The sequence below is a fragment of the Typopeltis vanoorti genome, chromosome 16, assembly GCF_054136105.1.
Source record: "Typopeltis vanoorti isolate ZY-2024b chromosome 16, IOZ_Tvanoo_1.0, whole genome shotgun sequence".
NCBI classification, from domain to species: Eukaryota; Metazoa; Arthropoda; class Arachnida; order Uropygi; family Thelyphonidae; genus Typopeltis; species Typopeltis vanoorti.
The window spans coordinates 81,929,794-81,942,716 of record NC_143564.1 but is presented as its reverse complement, the minus strand read 5'-3'; positions in this window follow the sequence as shown (position 1 = coordinate 81,942,716).

Sequence of the window (12,923 nt, the reverse complement as noted above, 5' to 3'; positions counted from 1 at the left end):
AGTGGCACAGCACAGGTTGGTTGTGGTAGACTGTGATATAAAAGGGGAAAAGAAGAATAGATGGAAGTGGCAGAAAGATAGGAAAATAAAGTCGTGGAAATTGGAAGAGAAGGCCCAAGTAATAAGTTTAAAGAAAAGGTACTGAAAGAGATTAAGTTACCAGAGGATGTGGAAGAATGGTGGGACGTAAATAGTCGGATTATTAGAAAAATTGGAGAAGAGGTGCTCAGTATAACATCAGGAAAGGGGCTGCCTGAGGATAAGAAGGCATGGTGGTGGAATGAGGAGGTGCAGTTGGAGATCAAGGAAAAGATAGAGGCAAAGAAAAATGGGACATGACGAACTAGAGCCGACGAGGAAGCATATAGATTAGCGAAGAAAAATGCAAAGAGCTGCGGCAAGGGCGAAGGCAGTTAGAGGTTTATGAAGTACTGGAGAGAAACGGTGGTGAAGTTCAGTTGTTGAGAATAGCGAAAGACATAACATCAGTCAAGCAGATAAAGGATGCCTCAGGAGTAGTACTACAAGAGGAGGACAAAATCAGAGGAAGATGGAAAGAATATTTCCATAATCTGCTAAATGAGGAGAATCCAAGAGAGGTGAGGATGGAGAGGCAAATGAGGGATCGGTGCAGGACATCATCAGAGAGGAAGTGCTTTGGGTACTGAGAAAAACGAAGAATGGATAGGCTGTGGGGATGGACCAGATACCTGGAGAAGTCTGGACAGTGAGGGCGTAGGCATGTTATGGGATCTGATGAGGAAAATAGCCCAACAGTAAAAGATACCAGAGGAATGGAGGAAAAGCATTCTCGTCCCAATTTACAAAGGAAAAGGAGATGTTCAGGGTTGTGGCAACTGTAGAGGGATCAAGCTGATGTCACACACATTGAAGATATGGGAAAGAGTAATTGAAGGAAGGATACGGTGGGAAACGAAAATTGGCAAGGAGCAGTTTGGATTTATGCCAGGAAGAGGGACATCGGATGCGATATTTGCGCCAAGGCGACTTAGGGAGGAATATAGGGAGATGCAGGTGGAGCTGCATATGGTGTTTATAGACCAGGAAAAGGCGTACGACAAAATGGCCAGGCAGGAGGTATGGTGTATGAGGAAGAAGTGGGTGTCGAAGTACGTGAGGTTGGTGAAGGAGATGTATGAGGGAGCGAAAACTCAGGTCTAGTGTTGGCATGATAGAGGGGTTCCCCATTGTCAGGGCTCCACCAGGGATCAGCTCTGAGCTCCACTAGTACATCCATGACCTGGTCATGGATGTACTAGTGGAAGACGTCAAGGAGGAAGCGCCATGGAGCATGATGTTTGCCGACGACATTGTTCTCTGCGAATCATCCCTAGAGAAGCTTGAAAAGACCCTTGGAAGAGTGGAGAAAGGTATTGGAGGAGAGAGACGTGAGAATTAACCGGGTGAAGACCGAATATATGTCAATGGGGAGCGAGACGAGGATATGGTCATAGGACTCCAGGGTGAAAGGCTAACTTTAGGGAAGAAATTAAAGTACCTCGGGTCGGTCGTCGAGAGGAATGGAGACCTGGATGAGGAAATACACCGAATAACATGCGGCTGGATGAACTGGAAGAAGATGAGCGGGGTCCTGTGCGACAAGAAAGTGAGTTGTAAGATGAAAGGAAAGCTGTATAAGATGATGGTGAGGCCAGCGATGTTTCATGGCGCGGAGACGTGGCCTATAACAAAGGCACAGGAGAGGAAGATGGAGGTGGCGGAGATGCGGATGTTGAGATGGATGAGTGGTGTGATAAAGGAGAGGATAAGGAATGACTACATCAGAGGGACGGTCAAGGTGGAACCGATCGGTAAGAAGGTACAAGAAAGCAGGCTGAGGTGGTTTGGTCATGTAGAGAGAAGAGGAGTATGTTGAACGAGTGGAGTGCATGGAGGTGGAGGGAAGGAGGAAAAGAGGCGGGCCCAAGCTCAGGTGGAGGGATAAAGTGGCAGAGGATCTTAGGGAGAAAGGATGGAGTCGGGAAGACGCCCTGGACCGGACAACCTGGAGGAAGAAGATTAAAGATGGGAACGCCGACCCTGTTTAACACGGAATAAAGGCATAGCGAAAGAAGACTCTTACTAACATATGTTGTACACATAAAATCTTACAATCTTTAAAGTCCTTGAACAGCGACATCTTGGCACATTCAAATGAGGATATCCTCATTTGAACGTGCTCTAATTCAAATCAGATGGTTATAATGCCCAAATTATTAATTTTTTTTTTTTTGAAGAGCCGAATAATGAAATTTATAATGCAATGATATAAAAAAAATAGTTAAGTTTAATCTCTGCCTTTGATCCCCCCCTTATTCTTTTCCCTTATTTATGCAGTCAGATACAAAACATGGTTGCATACTAAATCCATACTGTAGGTGACAAAGACTATAATAATGTGATTACTCAGATTTATTATATAAATGAACTAAACATGTTTATAGGGGGTTTCAGGAAGATAATGCTACAGAGAGAGAGAAAGAAAGAAAGATGGAAGGGGGGGGTAAATAAAAACAACTTTTGATAGCAGTCATTGACTGCTTGGTGGAGAAACAAAGAAAGGGGGTATGTTTTTATAGAAGTGTAAAAAAAAAAAAAGTCGCTTTACAACAGCCTACCCCCATAATTTCAAAACAACGTGCTGTTTGGGGGTGTTAATTTTTTTTTTTTTTTTGTGTGTGTACTCGTAACATTTATTTTCCCGACAAAGCTGTTATTTCCACAGAAATAACAGCGTTCTACATCTATGAGTAAATCCCATTGTAGTTTTATTATATCTTTGAATTATATAAATTATGCTGTCGCTGTAATATTGCATTAGAAGCTAATGTAAACAAATATAGAAAGGTTGTAAAGCTACTTAATTTAAGCGTGGATTTCATGGAATGTAATAACTTGCAAGATACTGATATATGTAATCATAACAGATAGGGTTATGTTCTCAAAAAACGAGATAAGATTAGGTTAATTTTAATTTCTAGATTACATTGATTCCTGTTGAACGTATCAAATTTGACAAAATATGTTCTAGTAATTTGTCCTTGCTTAATATCTGCTCGGTCAGAACAAATTTCTGGAGTTCCGAATAATAAAATGGAATATGAATAAAATACGAAATAAAATTTAAAATTAAATGCTCTAGATATTGCATTCGATAAACTTTCATCAAGAAAACTGTAACGTCATTATACCAAAAGATTTATAGCTGGTAATTACAGTTCCTGCACGCCATTAACAGACTCTACGACGCCCGAAATTCGCAAGAGATGTTTGCTTCCAGTAAAAGATCATGAAGTACATCATGCATAAATATTTCCGCTCTGTGAGAATGCGAGGAAAAGTGTGAACTGCAGTTTTAATATTCGTAGCACTTTTTTTCCTGCTCTAAATGGAGTGAATGTTTTGTCAGTAAGTGCACATGAAACAAAAACAGATTAATTAATATATCTCTTGTGATAACCGAACTAAATTTCGACTGCAGTGTATTGATGTAAATTTGAAGATTTTTAAGTTTCACCGAGTTTCCTTTTCTTTTTCCTTCTAATAACATGAAAGATGCGCTTCCAATTTATTACATTAGTATGAAATTATGCTCGACGTTCTAAACATAGGAATCTAACCAGTGGTACGTTCAAGATGGATATATCGTGGTTTTTAAAGTCAAATTTTGTGTTCTTATAAATGAAATAACTAAAGAGTATTATACTTCAAAACAAGTGACGAAAAAACCATTACTAGTCTAAACTACTCCAGGATCATGTGAAACACAGAGTTAATTTGACGTTTATTAGTATTAATTATTTTACAAGACAAATGAAAAATCAGACATGCCACAACTGGCTCAAATCAAGAACCCCATCCTCATTCAATGCCTATACTGAAGCCCGATGCAACAAAATTATCAATGATTCTAAAACAGAATTTGAACGGACAAGAAGCTTGCAGGCTGTCCAAATGGTAACCATGCCTTTTGGTCTCTTGCCAAGGCAACTGGTCGTAACTTTTTCCCTACACTATTCCCACCTCTATCATACCCATATGATTCAATTGCAACATCACCACCCACAGAAAAAGCTAACCTCCTGGCTTCACACTTTGCCTCCAATGACAAATGCCCTCCAGTGATACCAACTGCCCAACATACAATGCTCCCAGTATCCTTTTGCCAAAAAGATATCATAAACCTGTTGTCTAAATTAGACACAAAAATAAGTCTCCTGGCCCTGACGGTATTCCTCCAATTGTCATGACGGTCTGTACACCAAAACCGACTCTTATCCTATGCCGTCCGTACACTCTTACTCCACTGGTATATATATCTCAAAGCATGGAAACTGGTCTATGTTTGTGTATGTATGTATGTATATATATCTCAAAGCATGGAAACTGGTCTATGTTTGTGTATGTATGTATGTATATATATCTCAAAGCATGGAAACTGGTCTATGTTTGTGTATGTATGTATATATATATACATACATACATATACACACACACACAAACAAACAGTGTGTGTATATATATATATATATATTCAACCCATTCCTAAAAAGGGTGACAAATCACTGCCATTTAACTACTGCCCTATTCCCTTAACTCCAACTTTACTTTGAAGGTATCTGGCTATTAAGCGACCACCAGTACGTATTCCGTCGATGCCGATCAACAGGAGATCTACTCTCATACATCACCCATCGCTGGACAAATGCCAGGGAGAAAGTCGGCGAATCCCAAGTAGTTGCACTTCATATCTCTAAAGCCTTTGACTAGGTCTATTACAAAGGCTTACTAAGGAAACTTCCATCATTTGGACTGTCTCAGGACTTCTGCAGCTGGATTGTCAACTTCCTGTCTGGACGAACACTATGTGTGATGGTGGACGGCTCCCTATCCTCTCACCATCCAACTAATGCTGGGGTCCCACAAGGTTCAGTTCTCTCACCGACCCTCTTCCTTCTATATATCTGTATATATATCGACCTACTTCAGTTGACCTCTAACCCAATACACAGCTTTGCAGATGATAGCACATTACACTCCTTTTCAATTGACAAATCCTACTCTACACAACTCACTTCAACCCACAGCACATCAACCACCACTGCCCTTAATTCTGACCTCCAAGCCATCCTCCAATGGGGCTCAGATAACCTCGTCAACTTCAATGCTAGTAAAACCCAGTTCTGTCTTATTTCTCACAAAAAAACACTTTCACCCAGCATTTTTTGATAACACTCAAATTCCCAGACAAGATGCGATTTCTCTTCTTGGAATTACCCTGACATCAAGCCTCTCCTGGCATAAACACATCACAACCATTGTATCCCCAGCTTCCAAAAAATAGGTGTTCTCTTTCGTTCAAGACGCTACTTCACCTCTAAACAGCTGTTAACATTATACAAATCACAAATCCGCCCAGCTATTGAATACTGCTCTCATATTTGGAGTGGGGCCCCTAAAAGCTCCTTCAAAATGCTTGACTCAATAAGGAGAGCAATTAGATTGATATTAGAATGCTCGACCAATCTCTCACCAACTCACTCTCACATAGACGCTTGGTCTCTGGGACCTGCATGTATATTCTATAAATATTCCCATGGGAAATGTTCATCTGACAGAGCATCAATAATTCCCCCACTCTGTACTAAGCCCATTGGAACACGTACAGCTGCCGCCCAACATCCTCTCACAGAACAAGTTTCTTTTCCTCCTCCTTCATCCCTGCTACTGCTTTACTGTGGAACAATCTTTCCCAAGGAATACAACATACAGGCTTTTAGATCAAATGTAAACAAGTTTCTCCTTTCCCAACCCACTACCCATGTACGGTACTAACGCACTATAGGTTGACCAGCCAACCTCTCGTATATGGGCCCAACATTTAAAAAAAAAAATAATAATAAAAGACGCTTTCTGAAATCAAGACAAATTTTTAACACGTAATTTTGAAAAGAAAAAGTACTTGGGGCTCGTGCCATGAGTAACAATAACCGTTTTTGCTTTGAATGTCTATTTTCTGATCTAAAATGCAACTATTCTTGCAAAATGCAACTATTCTTGCAAACCGACAGCAAGTTTATAATTGTCTTATTTTAGTGATATGGAAAATAAATGCTTTTTATATGGAATGGTGGGAGGACATACGAGCGTAAATTAATATAAATCAAAGTAATATTCATTTCATTAAAATTACAATCCTCCTTTTGGCTGTGATTTAGTTACATGACATATACCAAGTAATATTTAGAAAACAGGATTACTGTACTATTTTTTCATAGAACTTGCTTTGTGTTTTGAAATTAATTTTGCATTAAAACATGGAAATAGTATTCTGTAATAATTCTTGTTCGTTTAGTACTAAATGAAAATATTTTGATTTTTTTTTTTTTTTTTTTTTTTTTTTGCGGTTCAGATTTATTTTCCCCTTCCCAGTCAGCTATTCTGCGTATATGCATCTTGCGCAGGATTTAAGGGAGCGTAACCGAGTGTTATGAAGAAATCAAAATTCAGTAGAAAACCTCTCCTTCCCCTAAATACTGATGCACTGGTCTTTCGGCATAGAGATGCCCAGAGCACTGAGGTTATCGACAAAGCTACGTAGGCCTCTCTGTCATACACACACACACACGCTTACTCATTGAAGGTGAAAAAATTTCTTCAAGTAAACTACCTTTCTCAAATACAGCGCTCTCTAATTACACCATAGCAACAAAACTACTTTGTCTTGAGGATCAGTGTCTACATCAATGTAAATTTGGTAAAAGTTAGACGGTGTACTTTTTTTCTTTCTCCAACTGTAACACTGCAAGTATTTTCGAACCGACAGCTTCTCAGTATCTTCACTTGAGACTATTTGATTTGATTTTCCCCCCATCTTTCTATGCCATTCATATAGCACATTTGTTCTATAGGGATATGTGTTCATTTCGGTTCAGATTTATTTTTCCCTTCTCAGTCAGCTGTTCTGTGTACATGCATCTTGCGCAGGATTTATATAGATATATATCAGTTTTTATTCAGTAATCTAGATTACTTGAACAGTTTTTCTAACAGGGCTGACGGTAACTCGAACTGACAGCTTCTCAGTATCTTCACTTGACCAATTGATTCTTTTTTTCCCATCTTTCCATGCCGTTCACACAGCACATTTGTTCTATAGGAATGTGTGTGCAATTTGACTGGTAGGTTAGTTTGAAAATGCTAAGGTTTTATTAATTTTTAATTAAAATTTATTTTTAAAATCAATTTTTAATTCGATTACTTAAATTTTAATAAATTAAAATTTATTTTTTAAAATTTATTTTTAATTCGATTACTTAAATTTTAATAAATTAAAATTAATAATTTAAACTAATTTTTAATTAAGGTTTTATTAATTTCTAATTATCAAAAATACTGACTAAAGAATCCACTATTAACATTTCCACTTCAAAATTGGGAGGAAGCCATGTTAATAAAATTCACCCAGTTAAAAAAAAAAAAAAAAAAAATTGTAAAACATTACATCGCGCCAGTCTTATTCAACTACCGGAAAATCATTTAAATTTTTGATAATCATCATCTATTTACTTAAAAGACTAAAGGCTCCATTTTCAAGTACACCCTTTTCTGTAGAGAGAAACCTAGTACCTCACCACTTTGACCACAGTACTTCCACTCCGTTGACCTCTCTAGCGTTGTTAAATTGTTCTCGATCCGTGAAGTCACTCCACGTATTTGACTAAAGGCTGCATCTTTCACCGTCATAAATGTTGGTGAAATATGATTGCTAAAGACAGTAGTCATCATATACAAAACGAAGTTAATAGATATTAAACGTGCGAAAAAGTCTTGATTGGTTATCCTTAAAGTCCTAGCTAAAATGAATCGGCCATATTTACTGAATTATGGAGATGTGATTAAAACGGGGGAGGGGGATAATAATGGTGTTCTTTTGCAAGCGGTGAAGAAACTACAGCTTTCATTCTCCCCCTCCCCCAAACAAACCTTCAGACTACCTCTTATGAATATACTTTGCAAGCAAATCTCTTTCCCTCTCCTCGTTATCTTTGGCATGGTGGCCACCCACTGCGATCATTGAACAGTGTAATTTCCATAGTTTGTAACTTCGCAGAAAATATTTACATTTAGACTGATTGCGATTGAGAAATGAATACTGTATATTTATTTAAAAAAGATTGAAAAAAATAAGTTTAAAACATTTGTCAACTTGCAATGCAATAAATACCGAATTTATATTGGATGATTAATGTGTCTTAAGCAGGAGGAAAATTCGCGTAGTTTCGGCAAGTTGGAATGAAATGATTTTAATAACAAGGATATAAAGTTCCCTAACATTTTCATTTCCTAAAAGGGCAAATCAACATTCTAGTTCTAACTTTGCATTTACTCCTGTATGTTCTGTGATCGATTTAAAATTTAAAAAAGATTTGTCGCAGCTGTTCCTGCGACAAAAATCCACTAACTCTAAAATCAACTATTGAAAAAAATAATAATAAAATTAATTTTTAATTAAAATGACTAGTAGATGACTAGAATCGATCATATAGTGGTTTTTCTTCTGCAGACTGAATTTTGATTTTTGAATCCAGTCAGACCACAGGATTCAAAAATAACATCACAGAAATTTCTATGGTGCCTGCTTAGACCTTAAGGATCTAAGGCATATATTGGAAGATTAATCCTGTTTGTTATTTAAGGGAAATAGAAAGTCTCTCTAAATTACTTTCTTATCTAACCAGAATTAGGCTCAACACCCAGCGTGACACCTGAATTGTAAGCAGTGAAGTAACAGATACAAAATTTAAGAAGTAGGGGCACGACCAATATATGCTTCCTATTCCTGGTAGTAACTATTTGAGCAGCCCATATGTACTGGTATCTCTATTCTAAAAATATGAATTTCTTGACTTGCAAAGAGAGGGTCCTAGCGCATGAGTCATTCAATATGTTGAAAAGTGTGAGAAATCAACTCTTTCCCTTAGTTATTACCAGAAATTTAAAATTTTGCATACTTTACAAAATATACGAATTTATAATAATAATGTGTAACATGAGATTCTTGCATGCATTCCGTATTACAAGTATATTATTATTATGTGACACCTCCAGGTGCGTCCAAAGACTCATCGAGGGAGAGTGTGCTAACGCCATCGAACGATTGAACTCTTCCAACTACTAAGCGCGCTCAAACTTGCTTAAGTTTTTGCGAGCGATTAATAACAGAGGCTCTACCAATCGACCGACCTTCGCTGGCTAAACATATACTTGCTAAGATTAAGTAATACGGAATGCAATCGTAAAAATTACAGAAATTCATCTAACGTTCTCGATGCTGTAAGATATCATTTAGGGATGACCTTTTCATAAGATAGGCAGCAAAAAAGTAGAATAAACTTTTATGAAGTGCGGACACAAGAAATATATGCTGAAATAGAATCGTTTCAATTAGTGCTTCGAAATCAGATTAAGCTATTCTAAATAGAAACAATTGTCTTCTTGTGCGAGGAACCGTTGTACAAAAACTAAACTAAATGAGTCATGAGCAGATATAAAATATTCTGAAGACAAAATGTAATAATATAATATGAAATTATCAGCTGAAGTTTTCTGGAGATAAATAAGACAGTTTAATTTAATTTATGTCACATTAGTAAGTAAATTCTCTGCTAATCATCCTAAATTTAAGAAATGAGCGCTGTTGGTACTTATTTCTGTAGCCCAATTAGCAATTCAATATTTTTTTAATTGCGATTTCCTCACGCTATAGCGTCGTGGCGCCCACGAGCTGGATATGTTTTCTCTGAAATCCTCGTGCTAGAGAAATCAAATTACTACTTGGTACGCAATTTTCAGCAAGAATAAATTTTTTTTTTCTTTTTTAGCTGTTCCTTAACCCAACTCTAATGAGAAATTCTTCTCTCATGTTGGGTAAATGTTCTAAAAATAGTTGTGAAGCCTTGGTTCATAAGAAAGGGCTAACAGAAATCTTAAGGACAAATCATCTTCAATGAGAAAGCTGAAAGATTCGAATATAATACGTTAAGTAATGTTTGCATGGATTGATTTGATTCATCTGTAGTCAGTATAAAATGGATTTATAATTGGCACCTTTACTGCGATGACAGCATTAATTATATAAGAAGTATACAGCGCATGTCTAAATTCGTTAGGAGAAAAACGCGTTTAGGAAATAATAATATACATATATTAAAAAATAAAACAGGTTTGTCCAAAATAATAGCTGCATTTAAACATCCCGTACAGAATATTTCTTAATAAGTAAAGCCTTGAATGCTAATGTTATTGGATGACGAGGAATAATAAAATTTGACATGGAAACAAGTCGCATCTGTATTGATGGAAATTGAGACACAATTATACAAAGACATGGCTTCGATATATATTAGTTGCGGACGCAGGTTTTCCTCAAGTGGTGGATTCAAATATTCTGTTACTTTTCTTTTTTATAGGCGTGCCTAACTTTAACTTTTTAGTACTATTTTCTACCAACAGACTAACTAGTAACAAAAATTCACCATCATGATGAATTCTGACAAAAGAGTATTAATCCATTTTCGCGTATTAATCGTTGAGAGGAGAGATATGTTAATCTGACCATTTTTCTTTAAAGTCGAGTTTTTCTATTTAGCATTTACGCGTCCCTTTCAGGGTAGTTTCATTTACTCTTTAAAGGATGAACTATTAATAGTCACACGATATACATATACACATATACATATATATATATATATACACGCCAAAAGGCGCGAGGTTCATAAATGGCGCAGCCATTCTATAAGTTTACTAACATTTATCTTTATCTGAAGAAATGCATTCTTACATGTGACTAAATATGTTCAGTTCCCTGCGGGCTACAAGCTCGTTTCGTTGACAGAATTTTTCGTACCGCTAGAGAAAGAGGAAGGAAGTCGTTAGTCTGATTCCCTACTTTCCTACAGTCGATGGAAAAGTCTCAGGAGAGAGTGAGACTGAGGTCTCTATTTTCAGTAAAAACGTAAGGTGTCCAGAGATAAATGTTAGGATCCGATTAAACCTACGTGAAAGGATGGAATATAACGATTTCTTTTATTCGTGATAATAGAGGCCATACAGCACAACAATTACCACTTAAAGATGGTGATAATGCATTACTGCCTACTGATCGCCGAGATTCGCTATTATTATTATTTGTGGTAGAAACCACAAATAATAATAATTCTTATCGCCTTATGTTGACAGTGCTATCTTCTTAGCCACGAAATGTGGTGAGCATCAGGTATACAATCGAAGACGAATTGTTTAGAAGACGGCAGGAAATCTTCGATTGTGTACACATCAGACGGCCGAGTCTACTATGTGTTACTTACTGCGATATTCTGTTCGAGAGCTAAGAATGAATGGGAGAAATGAACTGTATATGAGATCAGGTGAGATGAGCTGCTTGCTACTGTTAATAATAGCAAAGATGGGGTTCGAATGATCTGTTAACACAAACCAACAATGTCCCGCTTCTAGTTTAAACGTTTTATTTCAAAGGATGCTAGTAATGGCTAAGTATTAATGAATGATTTCGAAATGTTTTCTAGGTTTCTCTTTCTAAAATACTGTTTGTGAATAGTAAGCACCCAAAACTAATGAACATTCGGAGATATCAGCATTAAACGAGGACTTTTCCAAGGTGATTCCTTGTCACCATTGCTCTTCAACATTCTTTGATACTTTTATCTATGATTCTGAACAAAACAAAACTTGGATATGAAATTCCTATATGTAATATTAAAATTTCACACTTATTGTATATGGATGATTTGAAGTTATATGGAAAATTGCCCAGCAAATAGACTCTTTACTGAACACAGTTCACATTTTCAGTCAGGACATCAAATTGGAATTTGGTTTAGATAAATGTGCAATTTTATCTATTAAACGAGGAAAAATTAATGACACTAGCAATTTTAATTTTGATGAAGAGAAATATATAAAAGCAATTTCAGCTGACAAATAATATAAATACCTAGGAATATTAAAAGCCAGTGACATTCTCCACTCGAAAATTAAACAACAGGCAGCAGCAGAATACACCAAAAGAGTTAGAAATATTCGGAAAACAAAACTAAATATCAGGATTAAACACAATTAGAGCAATGAATTCTTGGGCTATACCAGTGATCCGATGCACAGCTGGCATAATAGATTGGAAAAATTGGACTGCAAAACTACAAAACTAATGACTATGCATCATGCATTACATCCACGAAGTGATGTTGACCGGTTGTACCTACCAAGGAGAATAGGTGGACGGGGTCTGCTGCAAGTGAGACAGACTGTGGAAGAAGAAGAAATTAGCCTAAAAAAGTTACATCGACAATAGCTCTGAGCAAATGCTTAAAGCAGTTACACAAGAGGGTCTTCTGAAACCAACAGGAAACAAATGCGATTACAAAAATGAGCAGCAAAATAACCGATATGTGCGCTGAGAAATAAACCTTTACATGGCCAATTTCTTAGAGATACTGAGGACAAAATTGACGTGAACAAGACATTGCAATGGCTACAATATGGATATATTAAAAAAGAAACAGAAGGATTTATTCTAGCAGCTCAAGAACAGGCATTACAAACTAATGCAATGAAAACAAAAATTTTGAACATCACCAATAATAACAGCAAATGCACATTATGCGATCAGAAAGATAACACTGTAGAATCAGTGCCTGCAGCAAGATAGCTCAACCTGACTATAAATACCACCATGCCCAAGTTGGCAAAATAATTCATTGGCATGCATGCACAAAAAAAAATAATAATATATATATATATATATATATATATATATTTTATTTTTTTTTTTTTTTCAAAGCTAACTGATTTTATAATAGTCGTTTTATAATGATACGATG